Below are 12574 nucleotides of genomic sequence, written 5' to 3'. Positions count from 1 at the left end.
GGTTATGTACCAGAACACGGGCACATGACAGTGGCAACACCGCTGAAAAAAATGACTCCCCTTTTACTTCTGTGGCACAGATTCCCTGGCCCCACTCTGAGCCATGTGACTGTGCTAGCTTCTGTCCCAGAAGTTAAAGTCACAGGGACTCTTCATTCCTGGAAAGCTAAAATGAAGAGTCCACTCCCCTAAGCACACAGCCTGGCCAAGTGTTGGGAAGTCTGTGTTGGGGCTGGCTGTATGGTTTTGTGATTTGTTTTTAGCTCCGGTCACCTGTGTGTCATCTATCCTAGTTTAAACCTGTATCCCAGACCTTGTGAGCCTTCCCTCCTGCTCCATGGAAGCTACTGAGGGCAGAGCTGGGCCCCGAAGCCTCACTCAGTCCAGCCCCTGCTTGTGCTACATCAGCTGTAGACAAGTCCCTTCCTATCTCTGCCAGTTTGCCTGGACGAGGGCTGAGAGACATTCAGCGTGTGTCCAGCTTGAGAATGACTAAAGGAAGGGACCCCAGGCTGGCTGCTGAGAGGGTGAAGCCTCTGCAAAGGGGTTATCAGCACCTCAGCTGACTTGTCTATCTTTAGGCTGTTATTTGTTTGTGGAAATGGAGCAATTAGATGGCGTCACTGAGGCGGGTAGGTGATACTGCCAGACTCCCCCCAAAGCCACAATGACGGGGGGTCATGAAGTAATGCCCTCACTAAGGGCTTATGGGTGGAGAGAAGTCTGGAACTGAACCCCAGGCCAGATATAGTGTAACTTCTTGTCTCAAAAAACCTCAGGCGTCTGCGACCATCCCACCTTGAACTCGCCCAGTCTCGCCTGATCTCGGGAGGGAACGAACCTTGTGTATGAGGATCCTGGTCACCTACAAGGTATAAAGGTATGCCTTCACCCGCCCAACATGCTGAGCTCATTGTGTCAGCCTGGGCATTTGTTGAAGAACATTCTTTGTCCTTCTGTTAGATTTCTTATGGAGTTTCCCAAACAAGGTTTCTCTCTACAAGTGAGTGCTAGAGTAGAGATTTGAACCCAGCCAGTGTCACGAGGACTGCCATGGCTACAGTGTCCTGGGGAGAGGCTACAGGTAGCGTGGGGTGGGGGTGGGGGGGTCCAGTGTGAGTGAGTGATAATGGTTCATAATAGATTTCTTTTGTGCGGATGTGAAGTGTGGTGCCTGAACCTGGACATATGCATTCCTGGAGGCTAGAGGGGGACATCAGGTGTCCTGCTCTGTCATGCTCTGCCTTGTTCCCTTGACACAGGGTTTCCTGCTGAACCAGGAGGTAGGCTGGCAGCCAGCAACCCCTCTTCTCTCTGCAGTGCTGACATGCACAGCCACATCCGCTGAAAAAATTTCTTTTTAAATTTGACTATTGTATGAGTGTTTTGCCTGCATGTATATAAGTGTACGACATGCACACAGTGCCTGCAAAGTGTAGAAGAGCGTGTTAGATCCCTGAAACTAGAGTTACTGACAGTAGTTAGCTGCCATGTGGGTGCTGGGAACCAAACTAGGGTTCTCTGGAAGAGCAGTCAATGCTCTTGTGGGTGCTGGGAACCAAACTAGGGTTCTCTGGAAGAACAGCCAGTGCTCTTAACTGCTGAGCCATTTTTCTAGCCCCTACACCCATCTTTTTACTTGGATGCTGGGGGTTTGAACTCAGGTCCTCATGCTTGCACAGCAGGTGTTCTTACCCATTGAGCCAACCCCCAGAAAATAGATTTAAGTGCAGCCAACCCTCATTACTCATGGATTCCATACTTGTGAATTCACGTGTCTATTAAAATCTGTTTACAACCCCTAACTCCATATTTGAATTCCTTCTATAGACATTTACAGAGATGCATAAGGGATCAGGAAGGTTGAGTGACTGTCCATCCACACATGTTCCTGGCTGAGGGTGGAGGAGTCAGCTATGTTCCTGTGTTCAATTCATACTGTTTGAGGGTCCTCCTTCCAACAGTCTACTTAATGGCCAGTATTCTGTGTCTTGCTTTCTTTTGGTAGTGCTGCTGTTTAAAACATGTTTCATGCTAGGGTTATGTGTAGTGTTCCTAAGCACAGGAGACCTGGGGCATGCCCAGTGTGGGAAATGTCTTAGATGAGCTTTGAGCACAGAACTGCTCCTGGCTCTAAGCTAGTGTTTTATAATCAGCGGTAAAATAGATAAGGGGGACCAGCAAGGTGGCTCAGCGGGTAGAGGTGCTTGCTACCACACCTGACAACCGGAGTTCGCTCACCAGAACCCGTGTGGGGTTAGGAGAGAACTGACCCCGCAAGTTGTCCTCTGGCCTCCACACACATACTGTGACAGGCACACACACACATGTGTACACACACAATAAAAGATAAGGTGCCTTCAGGCAGAACACACTGAACAAGGCAGTGTGACCATCAGCTTTTGGAGATGTGGTCAAGACTCAAAGGACCCAACCCTGCATTCCTCAAAGGGTTGCTTCTCAAGGCTGCACTGAAGGAGGCTGCACAGAAACTGTTTCCCTCACAGCCCTGGAACTGAGCAGACTTTTTCTTTCTCCTCTTTGGGAGTTAATTTCTGTTTACTTTTTGACATCCTACATGAAAGTGAGCTGCAATTACCATATATTAGCATGTAATTTCCATAAAGAGAACACTTAGAAATCAACCTGGAGCAAGTCCAGAGAGGCCCTTTTCAGCTTCCTTATTCCATGGAATGTAGTAAATGTTTACTGAACACAGACCAAGTGCTCAGCTCAGGGTTCCTGAGCCACTGCCAGGTGCTTGACATGGGGGAGAGCAGGATACAGGCCTTGCCTTGCCACAGCTGCAGCTCTGGCCCTAGCAGAGTAACACTGTGTGCTATATGGGTTTCTGACAGGGCTTTGAGAGAGGCTCTTTCACAGCATGCTTGGCGTGTGGACAGGAGGGGGCCAGGTAGGAAGTGAGATCACAGTAATGCAGTTAGTGTTTGCTGCTCTTGCAAAGGACTGAAGTTTGGTCCCCAGCACAGCTGCCTGTAAGTCCAGCTCCAGGGGATCCAGCACCCCCTTCTGGCTTCCATGGGTGTGTGCCACACACAGAAATGGGTTGTGGTGTCATAGCTGGATAGACAAGGTAACAGGTATCCCAGGACACAGGGAAGGTATGTGAAGGAAAGATGACAGGTTCAGCCATGGGCAGGTTCCAATGTACAGGTATCTCCCAGGGTGGGAAGAGAGACCCAGACTGGAAAGGTTGCTTGGGGGGTCCTCAGGCTGTCCTCATCTTGAAACAGTGAATCAAGTGAGACCAGTCAGGGTGGAACCAGAGCACCAGGAAACACCCACACCTAACCAGGCATGGTGGTATACACCTTTAGTCCCAGCACTTGGGGGGTGGATTTCTCTCAGATTGAAGCCAGCCTGATTTACATAGTCCCAGGCCAGCTGGGGCTACAGGAAGACCCTGTATCAAAAATAAAACACCCATATCTAGGGGCTGGAGAGATGGTATGAGATTAAGAGCACACACTACTCTTCCAGAAGACCTGAGTTTGGCTACCAGCACCCATGTCAGGCAGTTTACAACCATCTGTAATTCCAGCTCCAGGGGATGTGCCTTCCTCTTCTGGCCTCTGCATGTACTGCACTTAGGTACACATAAACAATTAAAAATACATCTTAAAAACAAACTCATGCCTTTAATCCCAGCAGTTGGGAGGCAGAAGCAGGAGGATCTCTTGAGTTTGAGGCCAGCCTGGTCTACATAGCAAGTTCCAGGCTAGCTGGGGCTACAGGGAGACCCTGATCTCAAAAAGACACAAAAGAAAATTTCAAAATCCAAAGAAAAACCACAAGAATACAAAAGAGTCTGTGGCTCATTGGGTAAAGTACTTACCTCATATGCATGAAGCCCTGGGTTCCATCCCCAGCACTGCATAAACCTGGTGTGGTACACCTGCAATCTTTCAGTACATAGCAAGTTTGAGAACCTATCGTAAAAAAAAAAAAAATCACGTCATCATCACTGAAATACCTTCTTGTTTGGCAGCACAGTGCCAGGGGACTGTTGAGGGCGTGGCCTCATATAAGGTGGCAAAAGGTGGTGGCCAGAGATTAAGGAAGGAGGGATGGACGGAAGGGCTCCAGGCAGTAAGGGAGGAAGCTTGGTGAGAAAGGTGTGTCTCAGCAAGATCCAGGAAGAGGACTGGAGGGCTGTGAAGTGAACAAGAAAGGTCAGAGTGATGGTTGCCCCTCCCATCACCATTCAAGCAGGAGTTTAATCCCCCAAATCTTAATAGCATTAAGAGGAGATCCGGAACCTAATCTGCCTGTGTGTTCAGAGGTGGGCCCTTTAGAACAAGATTAGCTCATCAGGGTGGGGCCACCATGATTGAAACCTTGGCTTTATAAGGAGAGGGAGAGAAACCACAGCAGAAATGGGTAGATGTTGCCACCATATGATGTGGTCCATTGGAGCTCCCCGACCAGAGCCTAGGCCCCTCTGTTTCCAAAAGTGTAAGCCAAAATCAACATCTTTAAGTAGCTTCAGGCATTTTGTTATAGTGACAGAAAGCTAATTAATGCAGTGGGATGCTTGACATTAACAGAAGAGCTGCTACAGGAAGCCTAGGCTAGGCCAGGGGGAGAGAGTGAGGTACCAGGGAACTGGACACTGGCCACACCAACTATGAGACCATGCTCTATCATAAGACCAGAGGTTATGAGAAAAGCAAGGACCAGGGTCCATCAAGGGAGTCTGTATGTGCTGAAAACCCTCAATATGTGCATCTTCAAGACTAGCTAGCTGAGGCCTTAGAAAAGGAAGTAACAAGGGGCTATCTTGGTAGAAAGAGGACTCCTGCAAGTTGTCCTCTGACTGCCACATGTATGCCATGGCACACGTGCTCACATACATAAATAAGTGAAATATAACAGTCCCCCCCCCCAAAGATGAAAGTAACTAGCCAAGACCAGCCACTTTAGAGCAGACAGCCCAGACTACATGCCAACCTTCCAAGAGACCCTGTATCATGACTTGAACCTCCTTCCCTCTGGTGAACCCCCAGTCAGCTCCCTGGGACTCTGAAAAGTGACCCTCCTCTCAACCTGCCACCATGGCTTCTTTCAGTCATTCCAAAGGCAAAGAAAACCAAATAACTCTAACTGCAGTTGCCTGTGTTTGGTTAGGAAAGTGGTTCCGCAAAGGACTGGCAATTACAGCTGACATTTTTTTTTGCCCAGGCATGCTGGATAATTGTGCTAGGGGTGGAGAAGCCTCAATAGAGTCCCAAACCAGGCTTCCTAATGATACTGTAATAAACAAAACCCCTTTGCTGAAAGAATATTAATGATGTAAGTGTGCTTACCAAGCATCTTCCTGGTTTTTTGTGGGTTTTTTTTTTTGTTGTTGTTCTTTGTTTTTTTTGTCTTTTGAGACAGGGTCTCCCTGTAGCCCCAGCTGTCCTGGAACTTGCTATGTAGACTAGTGGGATTAAAGGCCTGCGCCACCACGCCCGCGTGCATCTTCATGTTTTAAAGTTAAGTTTTAAAGCCAGCTCCCCCCCCCTACCCCCCCCATCCCCCCACCCTGCCTCCATCCCTTTGTCTTGCCACAGCTCTGCTCCCTGAAGTTCAGGTTCAAATGCTGTCTTCCCTCCAGCCTATCTGTGGTGTAGGACAGTCCTTAGACTTCAGATCTTGTATTTCCTTAGGCCCATTGTTAGAGCCTAACCTGCCAGGTGGGGAGAACCAGGAAGGAGAAATTGCCAGGAAGGAGAAATTGCTTTAAATATCCTCTGGGATTAAAGGCACCTTGTGATCCTGTAAGGGGTTCACCTACTCAAGTCTAAACTGATTTTGGCAACATCACCACATTTCCAATTGTCAGAAAACTTTTGGACAGGAGTGGAATTTTTTTCTCTCGTTTAGGTAAATGTGTCACGCTCCAATGCCATTGTGACAGGTGGGGAAAAAAAATCCTATGTAGGCCACTACAACAGAAGCCTAACCAGGTACGTAGGGAGGACTCCGGCTGTGTGGCATCGGGAGGTGGGAGCGAAGGAAGGGAGGACTGGTAGGAACCCCTCTATCTTCTCTGGGTTATTTATGTGAACTTCCTGCTAAGACGGTTCCTGTTTGACTATCTGGTTGTAAAACCACAGAGTTCACCAGCAAGAGTGAGGGGGTGGCTGAGGCAAGGAGTGGAAGGGCGTGCCCCAACTGGCAGAACAGAAATCTCCCCAAGTGCCCTGTAAGGCGGTCTGGACGCATGTCCCCTTGCAGCGTGCTGGTATAAGGCGCAGTTTTGGCTCCCGCGGTCTTGCTGGAGCCAGGAGCCATCTAGGTGACAGAGCTGTGCATGATGCCAACTGCACACCCTGGACAAACGAGTGTGGTCGGGCATAGCCGCCCTTGGCACCCCTTTCCTCACCCTGCGATGCTCATGCCCTGGCCCACGCCTCCGAGGACAGATGCTGGGCATCCCAGCAAGGCCACCCTGCTGCTCCTACCCACGCACCTCCGGTCCCATGGGGGACCTTAATGGAGCGAGGAACCCCCTAGATTTTGGAGGAGGGGCGCGTCCGCACCCGGTTCTGCGGGTCACGTGGCCTGAGGCGGGGCTGGGGGTGGGGTGGTGGTGGTGGTGGTTGGAGGGTCACGTGACGGCGCGGCGTTGCCTAGGCAGCGGCTGCAGGCGGAAGGGGGGGGCGGGCAGTCCTATGCGCCCAGGCCGGGCGGAGACCGACGCCTGCAGGGAGCCGGGATCCAAGCCGGGGGCAGCCGCCTGGGCAGCCCGGGTGAGTGTTCTGCCGCGGGTCGGTCCATCCCTCTCTGGGTCGCAGGAGGGGACGGGAGAGGGTCCCTTCCCACGGGGGAGGAGGGGCGGGGTGGTGTGGCATTAGGAATTGGATAGGGACTCTGAACTGGGAGGAGACAAGCCTATGCACGGTTGGGATGGACAAGAAAGAGGACAGAACGGCTGAGCGGTTGGGGGGCGGCCAGGTGACCCCAATCTCGCTGGTGCGGTGCAGCATCAGAGGATTCGGAGGCTGGGGCTGCCGGCCGATTCCGGGCCCTGCAGTTGCAGGGACTTTCCTAGGACAAGGGACACGCTGCCCCTTCCCACGCGCGTGGGTAACAAGAAGCATTTCCTTCGGCTTAGATGTTTAGAGGAAATCAAAACAGGCAGATTCCAAAACCTGCTCCCTGGAACTGTTTAAAACAAGCTTGAGCGTGGCTGGCCGAACAGTCTCATAAGACCTCATCTCTATAACTGCTCCTTATTAAAAAAACAAAAATATTAAAAAATCAGTCTGCCCAATATCCCTTGGAGCCTGTGCTCCTCTCAAACATTTGGGCTCCATCTTCTCTCTCTTACCCCACCCCCTCTGCCCCAGCTTGCAGTATGAGAAACTCAGCCTTTCCCCCCAGGGGCACATGCTGGCAAAAGATAGGCAATGAGTGTGTAAAGGACGAATTTGAAGCAGGGACTTATGACTAGTGCCTGTAATCTCTGGAGACTGAGGTAGGAGGATCCTGAGTTCCAGGCCAGCCTGGGCCACATAGTGAGTTCCAGGCCAGCTGGGGCTACAAGGAAACCATGTTTCAAAAACAACAAACACAAAAGGATTTGAACCTTCCTGGGTTAGTCACACTGGAACCATATGCAGGCCTGTCTGAAGACCCAACACAAGGCAGAGGACAGCCCTTCATGCTCAGCTCTAGTCAGTGTAGGCTCTCAGCATACTCTAAGCTCAGTCATCCCCAGACCTCATCCTTTCCATGCATACTGGAGCCCCAGAGGCCTGGCTCATTTGTGCTCCCCTGGGTATCTGTCTTCACCTCCTCTGACTGCTGCCCAGCCCTCCCAGCCTCCCCATCCACTGAGTCCACAAGCCACTTCACAGCCCAGAGAGACCCAGTGCTATCTGACTGTTTTCCTATCACCTGTCACCAACTCCTGTCCCCCATGTCCTGGCACAGCTGGAGAAAGCAGCACAGCCCAGCTGCCTGTCCCCAACAGGCCCTGTACTGCTGCCCCAGGCTCCATGAGCCTTCTACCCACATCTCCTTGTCTTCCAGGCAACCAGCCTTCCTGCCCATCCTCTGGAGAATGAGAGCCTTTCTACACGTTACTTGGGTTTCCTGTATCTCAGAACCCTCCATGTGGGCAGCATCTTGTCTTGGGTGGAAGGCCTGGTTTTGGGTTTTTTTTTATGATTTAATTTTTATTTTATGTGTATGCATGTATTGCCTGCATGTAGGTAAGTGCACACGTGTTGTGCAATGCCTGCAGAGGTCAGAAGAAGTTGTCATATCCCCTGGGACAGTTGTTAGCTGTCATGTGGGTGCTGGGATTTGAACCTGGGTCTTCTGCAAGAACAACCAGTGTTCTTAACCACTGAGCCGTCTCTCCAGCCCCTTATTTGGTCTTTTTGAGATGGGGCTTTCCTGTAGCCTCAGCTGGACTGGAACTTGCTATGTAGATCAGGCTGGCCTTGAACTCACAGAGATCCATCCCCTTGCCTCTGCCTCCCAAGTGCTGGGATTAAAGGTGTGTGACACATGCCAGATCTGATTTTATTTTTATTTTTAATAATGTTATATGTTTGGGAGGGGTATGTGCATGTGAGTGCAGGTGCCTGTAGAGGCCACAAGAGGGTATTGGAACCTCTGGAGCTGGAGTTATAGGTGGTTGTGAGCTGTCTTATTTGAGTACTGGGAACTGAACTTGGGTCATCTGCAAGAGTAGCTAGTTCTCTTAACCACTGAGCCATCTCTCCAGTCCCTGGAGAATCTGTCTTCTGTATCCAAGAAGGCCCTCATTCTCTAGAGGATGGGCAGGAAGGTTGTCTGCACCCCCTAACTGTGCTCCTTGGTGTAGGCTACAGGGACAGGTATCCAACCCTCTCTTGCGTCCTCCCTGTCTACTACAACAGCTAACTGAGTATGAGTCATCATCTGTCCATGTCCCGTCCATCCACGTTGTGTCCCATCCTGTCTCCCGTTCCCCTCCCCCACTCCCAGACCCCACCACTTGTCTGGCTCCCTCCAATGGGTAAGGAGTTCTTTGAAGGTAGAGATTCTCCCTCCACTGGGAAAGGAGTTCTTTGATGGTGGAGATTCTTTCTCTTGTACTTTTTTTTTAGCTTTCTTTTTTGTTTGTTTATTGTTTGTTTTTATTGAGACAGGGTCTCGCTGTAGCCCCAGCTGTCCTGAAACTCACTATGGAGACCAGGCTGACCTTGATCTCACAGTGATCTGCCTGTCTCTGCCTCCCAAGTGCTGAGATTATTGTTTTGTTTTTTGAGACATCCTGTAGCCCAGGATGATCTTGACTCCTAATTCTCCTGCCTCCATCTTCCCAGTGATTGGATTACAGGTGTGTGCCACTACATCCATTTGTATGCAGTGCTAGAGATCCAACCTATAGCTAAGCAAAACTTCTACCTCTGAGCCACCACCCTAGTGAGGAGTAATTCTAGGCAAGTGCTCTACTGTGGTGTATCTAAGTCCCATTATGGCAGTGTTTGATGAGACAGCCTCACTCTTAGCAGCTATTTTAAAGTGACGAGCGAACCGAAACTGCTGAGCACCTATCCCTTCAGATTTCTCTCAGAACTGTGCTCCCAAGCAAGGGATCTCAGTTCTTTTACTGAAACAGTGTTCTCTAGCATGCAGTGGGGAAGTAGAAGTCAGGACCCACCCATCTCTTATCAGAGAATCTTGTCCTTTGATCCCTAGACCTAGAATATCACACACACTCAATTTCTTTCATTGTTTGCAATGAGGAAAGCACACTGCTTTCAGGGCTTTGACATGAAAACATCCATATACTATCTTGGGTGGAGGGCAAGGAGGGGTCCTCAAGGATTAAGGTCCTATGCCCAGGTCATAAGAGGAATACATGGCTCAGTGAGCCTGTTTACATTATAAACAGTAACTTTTTTGTTACAAAGTTAAGTCGAAGTCTTTAGTCCAGATTATATTGGTATTGTAAAAGTCATTCCTACACTCTACCACTGAGCCACACCCCAGCCCTCACTGGGGGACTCTACTTCAACTCTCCTTGTGTACTGTTTCCATCAGACCTCAGGTTCAGTTCTTTGCTGCATGGGGGAGGGGGCAGAAAAGAAAAAGTCACTTCCAAATTATGACATGTTTAGTTATTTGGAGCTAATTCACGAACAGTGAGCGAGAAGCTGAGAATTTACTTGTCTGAATTCTCCCCAAGGGTAAGGATGGACTGTGAGGTGACTGCCTGTGGGGTGACTTGCCACCAAGTCCTCAAGTTGGCATTACCATAAACAGCTCTAGAAGCCAGGGATGGTTGTGCAAGCCTGTTATTCCAGCACCCGGGAGGCAGAGGCAGGAGGATTACCAGTTCAAGGGTAGTCTGGGCTGCATAAAGTAAGACCCTGTTTCAGAAAAACAAAAAGCAAAGCCAGCCATGGTGGCACACACTTTTAGTCCCAGCACTCAAGAGGCAGAGGCAGGCAGATCTTGTGAGTTTGAGGCCAGCCTGGTCTACATAGTGAGTTCCATTTCTGCCAGGGCTATGTAGTGAGACCCTGTCTCAAAAAAAAAAAAAAAAAAGAAAGAGAGAGAAAGACAGAGAGAGGAAGAAAGAGAAGAAGAAAGGGGAAGAAGAAGAAAGGAATGAAGGAAGGGAAGGAGTTGTTAGTTTTGTGGAAGAAAAGAACACAGAACTAGGGACCCTGTTTGGTGACCAGGAATAACTGAAGCTCTGCAGCCTGCCTAGGAACAAAGAGGAAAGCATGACAGGCCCTTCCCAACTTCCTGCATCTTTCCTTTAGGTTCTTGTAGATAATGGCATGGGTGGGTTAAGTGGGGTGCTTCCTTCAGTACCGTCCTGTTTCCTCTCTTTGTCTCTCTGTCTCTGTTTTTCTCTTTGCGTATCTGTTTCTCCCTCTTTTCTCAAAATTACATTTTATTTGTTGTGTATGTGTGTGTGTGCACATGCGTGTGTGCGCGCGCATGTGTGCACATGCACAGGCACACCTGTATCACAGTAAGCATGTTTAGGTTAGAGAACAACTTGCTCCTTCTTTCCACCACATAGGTCCTGGGGATGGAACTCAGGTCATCAGGCTAGTGGGGGGAGGGGGGAATGGGCAAGTGCCTTTACCCACTGAGATATCTCACTAGCATTCACTCTCTTGCTTTCTCAGTATGTTAAGTGCACCCATATTGTATACCATATTGTGGCAATGCCCACGGATACCAGAAGAGGGCATCGGATCCTCTGGAACTCAGGTCCTTTGCAAGAGCAACCAATGATCTTAACTGCTAAGCCAGCTCTCCAGCCTCTGGAACTCTTAATTCTAGTGCTTCAGTCATTGTGATCATCCTCGTGTCATCATCATGTCATTCATCATGTCATTCATGTCCCCCCTGTGTCGTGTCATACTCCCCCCCACCCCCCTCCGCCAAGTGCTGGGATGATAGGCCTGCAGCACCATGCCTGGCTAGCCTGTTTTTCCAGTGGCCTTAGATAGACTTTCCTTGGAGCCTGGTGAGTCTGAACACAACAGTTTTTGTCTGATACTTATCAAGCTACAAAGTGCTTGTCCTGAAGATTAATTGGAGCTGGATCCCGGGTGGCTACCACAGGCCGCCTGTGAGTGAGCAGACTGTAGCAGACTGCCAGTCCTCTCTTAGAATTAGCAGGGATTTGGGGTTAGAGTCACAGATCTTTTATTTCTTTTTTATTTCTTTTTTTTGGTCTATTTGAGGCAGGGTCTCCCTGTAGCCCTAGCTGGCCTGGATTTGCTATGTAGACCAGGCTGGCCTTGAACTCACAGAGATCCGCCTGCCTCTGCCTCCCAAGTGCTGGGACTACAGGCATGCGCCACCACACCTGGCTTATTTTTTTAACTTTAAAAAAATTGTTGAGAATTTCATACATGAGTATAAGGTGTTTTGATCAAATCTACGTCTACTCCCTCCCCTCCAACTCCTCCCATATCTCCCCACCCCTTTTTCCTGATAACGTCACGTGCTCCTCTTCTTTGATTTATTTATTTTTATGGGGCTTTTGGCTACTCTAAAATCCCCCCCTCTGAAGAGGTACCCCTAAAATCTTTTAAGGATTAGATACAAGCTCCCAAATACTTTAACACTTTGGGCCTTTGGAACAGAGTATGTTGCTAAGAGGTCCAAGGACATTTTGACTTTTAGCCAACAAACTGGTTATTTTCTTTGGGGACTTTTGACCCTAACTGCCTAGCCAATTCCTACCTCCTATAATTTCTACCTCTTATTCTTTTTTTTTAATATTTTAAACATTTTTTAGAAGAAGCATTTCATTACACCTTTAATATACTCAATAACAGTTTCCAGAGCAAAGATACATCTCTTTCAAAAGTGGTTATAAAAATTTTAGGTTGCTGTTTATTCTTATCACACTGTCCTCTGAAGAAGTTACCCAAACTGCTGATGGTGAATTGGGATGCAGACTGCTCTGGCTTCTATGCTGAACAGGGATGCAGGGTGATGCAATTGGGGTACCCCTTCAGTGGGTCTATCTAAAAGACTCCCAAATTGCATAACTCTTAACTGTAGGGAGAAAAGAAAGTCCTTGACTGGTGAA

The 12574-nt window shown here is 49.1% G+C and overlaps 1 protein-coding gene across 4 annotated transcripts in view; it reads left to right on the top strand.

Moving 5' to 3' along the window:
- Window positions 1–6: 6 nt before the first annotated feature.
- The window catches only part of Orai2 (ORAI calcium release-activated calcium modulator 2), a 23003-nt gene continuing 10435 nt past the window's right edge, over window positions 7–12574 (top strand). The window contains exons 1-3 of one of the 4 annotated variants that reach the window (XM_029563175.1): window positions 7–632; window positions 780–880; window positions 5890–5972. The gene's annotated coding sequence lies outside the window, so the exon portion shown is untranslated. Of the gene's footprint in view, window positions 881–5889; window positions 5973–6667; window positions 6759–12574 lie in introns of those variants that run through there. The other 3 variants (XM_029563176.1, XM_029563177.1, XM_008832289.3) reach the window with 3 other exon arrangements.

The sequence above is a fragment of the Nannospalax galili genome, unplaced genomic scaffold (genome assembly GCF_000622305.1).
Source record: "Nannospalax galili isolate Female #2095 unplaced genomic scaffold, S.galili_v1.0 scaffold675, whole genome shotgun sequence".
NCBI lineage: Eukaryota > Metazoa > Chordata > Mammalia > Rodentia > Spalacidae > Nannospalax > Nannospalax galili.
Note: the sequence above shows the minus strand (reverse complement) of the source record. Positions and strands in the feature narration are given on the sequence as shown.